The sequence below is a fragment of the Callospermophilus lateralis genome, chromosome 1 (assembly GCF_048772815.1).
Source record: "Callospermophilus lateralis isolate mCalLat2 chromosome 1, mCalLat2.hap1, whole genome shotgun sequence".
Taxonomy (NCBI): domain Eukaryota; kingdom Metazoa; phylum Chordata; class Mammalia; order Rodentia; family Sciuridae; genus Callospermophilus; species Callospermophilus lateralis.
In genome coordinates, this window is record NC_135305.1 from 107,995,792 (window position 1) to 108,000,519 (window position 4,728).

General features: G+C 35.6%; 1 pseudogene; it reads right to left on the reverse strand.

Moving 5' to 3' along the window:
* LOC143406096 (mesoderm-specific transcript homolog protein-like) lies at positions 1-949 on the reverse strand (annotated as a pseudogene).
* Between the last annotated feature and the right edge of the window lie 3,779 nt (positions 950-4,728).

Below are 4,728 nucleotides of genomic sequence, written 5' to 3' on the forward strand. Positions count from 1 at the left end.
TCAGAAGGAGTTGATGAAACCCATAAATGAATTCAAGAAGCCCATGAGATCCTCTAACTGTGGGTAGTGGCTAATGTGGTCATCCAGAATTGACACTGTGGACCGCGACAGCGTTTTCCTGTACAGCTCCAAAAACTCTGGATAGGGATTTATAGGATCCAATGGCCCATAGATAAAATGAATGGGAATAGTTACAGAGGCAAGAGCTCCCACCCAGCATCTTCTAAACTTCTTCCTCTGATTAATGTACTGTAAGAGACTGTCAATCACCAAGTTCCCATCATTGTTTCGGATTCCTTTCCACATATCCCACAGCTCACTCTCAGAGGGTCAAGTGTATGGTCCAAAGACTTTCTGGAGTAAGACCTGGAGAAAATACAAAGAAGTTCATCAACCTCGTGAGGATGAGTGACAGCACACTTCCATCTTTAAGTAGCTTTTGGAGAAGAAGAGGCCGATGAGTCTCAGGAAAGATACCTCCATTTGACAGATAGAGACTCTTTATGGTAAGCCGGCAAGATTGATTTTGCTTGTACCTGTACAGCAGCTCCTGAGCAACAATGTCTCCATAGTTGTGAGACAACAGGTTGATCCTACGGTTCTAGAGTCCTAGATGGTGCCAAAGCACCTCCACGATGCTGGCCGGTCTGTCACTGAAGCCAAAGCCTAAGAAGTCAAGGGCAATCACTCTATGAAACCTCAGGGTCAGACCTTCCCAAATCTTGTACCAGTCATAGCTGGAAGTTGGAAAGCCACATAAAAGCCCAACTGCCTCAGGACTGCTGACTACACCCACAGAGTCCTGGTAGAAGATGCGCAATCCCTTGTAGGTGAAAAACTTGCCAGAAGTCTTCCATGAGTGCAGAGCAGGAGAGAGCTGAGGGGGTGGGATGTGCAGGTACGCGGCCAGCAGAGGCACAGTCAGTACCTGGACCCACCACTCCCTCATCCTGACTCCCTGTTTGGGGGACCAGGCGCGCATGCACTCTAATTGAATCTCTTATAGCCCTGCTCTCCACAGATGTTCAGCTTTGAGGAAGGGCTGTTGATCTTTGTTCTAGATCTTAGCTGGCTGCAGCCAGCTCTTTATTGCTTTGCATTTCTCTGCAGTTTATCATACATAGGAGCACTTTCTTATGCATAAAACAACACTGTGATTTTTTTTCTTGCTTTGCTTAATCTATCAGTGATGTGTTATATGTTTAGAGAGGATGGACTCATCAAAGCACAGACTGATTGAATTATACTGTCTTAACATGGTTTAGAAAGAAAAATCTAAAGATGTGTCAGATTTCCAAAACTTTATATACATTATTTTGTTCATTCTTGGTAGATAAAATAAATGAAACTTTTTTTTTCAAATCTTGTCCAAAAGGGCTTTTTAACTTAATAAGGTTGTTTTAAAAATGATAGATAAGTGTAGCAGCCAGGCAGATAGGTTAGTGTTGGGTATGCCAGAGAGGTCTGGGATCTTTGGAAGGTTAGCAATGATAAAGCATATTCATAGGTGTAACTCTAGCTGATGGGATTGTATTTACCCTGCTTCTATTTTTCTATATTAAACACACATTACTTTCATAGAAAAACTAATTATTTTTATTTGAAGAAAATTTCTAGGGACATATTTTCATGGGTATTTTAATTTTTTTCTTGTAAGATGATCAGAAAAAAATCAGGCTGGGAATGATAAAGGTAAAATAGATGTTAACTAAACTGTGAGAAATGTCTTGCATAATATTATTATGATTTCTTCCACTTGGAAGAAGAAATAGAAATGTCATAACATGTTTAGGTTACATATTTTTGGATCACTGAACCAGGCCAGATGGAAGGCTTGTTTTGTTTTGTTGTTTTAATATTAGCAAAACAATCTGTTTTCCCAAGTCACAATGTCTGGTGATACAGTAATGAGTAGCCATTCTCTCTACATTGCCTTTGACTGGCTCATAGGAGAAGAGAAATGAGTGACAGATGGCTTATTGCATTGAAGGCAGTGCTTCTATTAAGGGTAGTTCTCAGCAAGCAGCAGAAGTGGACATGCTTGGACAGGCACTAAAAGGTCAATGGGTGCCAGGACACAATTGGAGGTTGCAATTATATTTGCTCTCTTTACCTCATCATGAGATTTAATCCTAGTTTTCCAGAGATAAGAAATAAAGGGAACTTCAGTATTGAGCCTAAGTTCATAAAGAATCAATACTTCACCTTGCATCAGTCATATGCATGACTTGTTCATGAATTCAAGGGATGTCCCCTTGAATTCTGGATAAAATGATACTACTAACAAATAGTTGGATTAAACCATCTTAGTATGAACTCATCAAATAAAATACTGTTCACTTGCACATATGAGAGAAAATATTTGACCCTTGATTTTCTTAGTATGACTTATTTCTCTTGGTAGGATCTTCTTCTTATTTGCATTTACCAGCAAATAAAGGATATCATCCTTCTTTGTGGTTAAGTAGGGGAAAAGTGGTTGGAATTGGATATTCTAATATAGGGAAGATCAGTGTAGTACAAGGAGATCAAGAGGAAGGAGTGGGAAGGGGGACACATGATATGAATTTAACAAAATTATGCTGTGTGTGCATGTATGAATATGCCACGTTGAATTTCACCTATATCTATAATATACCAATCAAAAATAAATAAGTAAATGAGTGAAAGGAAGACCGTAGAGTAGAGGAAGGAGAATAGAGGGAGAAAGGAGAGGAGAATAGCAGGGTTGGGGAGGGAGACTGGGGACTGAAACGGAGAAACTCAAATTCCGTGATTGTATGACTTTGTCAAAATGAACTCAACTCATATGTATAACTATAATGCACTGGCATAAAAAAAGTATTTTTCACTTTTGTTAAAGTTTGTAGTATGAAAATTATTTACTTTGATCCAATGATACTTCTTGGAAGGAAGAATTCAAAGATATTAAAAATTTAGTGAAAATTATGCAGGTTGGTCCTAATGTTATTGTGAAAATCTACTTTACATAACATATTTGCCTTTTCTGATTATCAGATAGATTATAGGGATAAATCTTCCTTTGGTTGCCTTAGAAGGGTCAATGTAGATCATGGGAAGCTTTCCAGGCGTGGTTGCTCTTTAACAATACCATTTGGTATTTTGGGCCTTTGAAGGTCTCCTTTCAACTGCCCAATGAATAAATCCTAGCCAGTTTGAGCCATTGAATCTGGTACTTTTTTTTTTTTCTTTCTTAGATTCTTTTCTCTTTCTTTCATTGTCAATCAGCTTGCTGTGAAGAAAACTATTTATTCTGTAATTGCAGCCCCCAAAACTTTCCTAAGAGTTAAAATTCTGGTAGTAACATTTGTTAACAATACACCTTTTTTGAATTTAGTGTTCTATTATAAAATAAGTTTTAGAATACGTTTTGGGAAAATACTTTTAAACACAGTAAATTATTACTTTGTACATATAAGGTAATTCCATAATATTGTATAAAAAGAACAGTATATAAAACACGTTTTCCAATTTTTTATTATAATAGAATCTGTCTTAAGCAAGTACTTGAAGGAAGAAAATGTTTCCTATTCCTTAGTGCAAGTTTCCTGTGTTATTTTCTTCTAAAAACATTGCTTTTGGATGATTTAATGTTTAAGACATATAAAACTATTTTTGAATACCAGAAATAATGACTATTACCGATGACTTGATTTTTCATTAAATGCAGTAATATCATTGTCTTAAAAGACTTAATGTACTTTCTTAATTGCCCAAATTAAATTTAGAGCATAATTAAGTGCTAAAGATTTCTTATTTCTTACCTTAAATGTTAGTTATAATGTTACAACTTAATTATATGTAACAGCTATCCCAGTAGACATCAGTATTAGTTTTCCACTTGGAGATTTCTTTGTTTTCTAGTCTTTTTAATAAAGATTTTAGTTTTGACTTTCACCTTTAATAGTTGAGATTCATATACACATTATATGAGTGTCTGTGCTGAAGTGATATGCATCCTGTCACTGAACAGAGAACTGCAGTGTGATTTTTAAATTTACAAGGTATTCATGAAAGGAAATTATTTTATACTTCCTTCAGCAATATTAATTTTTATATTCTTAAATAAACTGTACTCTTATCCTGTGATTTGCTCTTTTCTACAACAAGGCTCTCTGCTACTAAATGACAAATGTCATGCTTTTTCTACCTGAGAACATATGTTTGTTGTTTTATCAGAAATGGTTTCTTTCAATTCACTCACAAAAAGAAGCTGATCCATTGCTATTGTTCATTAGTTTTGCGTTACTTTGTTACTGTGCTATAGGTCAACAATTGTAAATCCTCTCTTTAAAAAATGTATAAAAAAATCCCATTAATGTCAACAATATATCAAAAATTCTTAAAAGTTTAGGCTGAGTATGTAGCTCAGAGGTACAATTTGTGCTCTGCTTGGATAAGGTCCTAAATTCAATCCCCAGTACCATAAAATATCTTAAAAATTAGAGCATACAAATTATTGTATATACTTTTCAGTCTTACTATCAAGTATGAAAAATAAAGTAGCCCAATAAAGATTCATCAGGAATTTATAAACTAAAATTTGCCTGTTTATGGAATTAATAAATGTGAACACAGCAAGTACATAGACCATGGGGCAAGAATGAACAAAGTAGCTTCAAGGGTGAGAAAAATCCCTGAATGTCTGGAAAAGGGGAAAAAGTTTGAAGTTGATAGGATGTAGACCAAGGCACATCTTGATAAAAC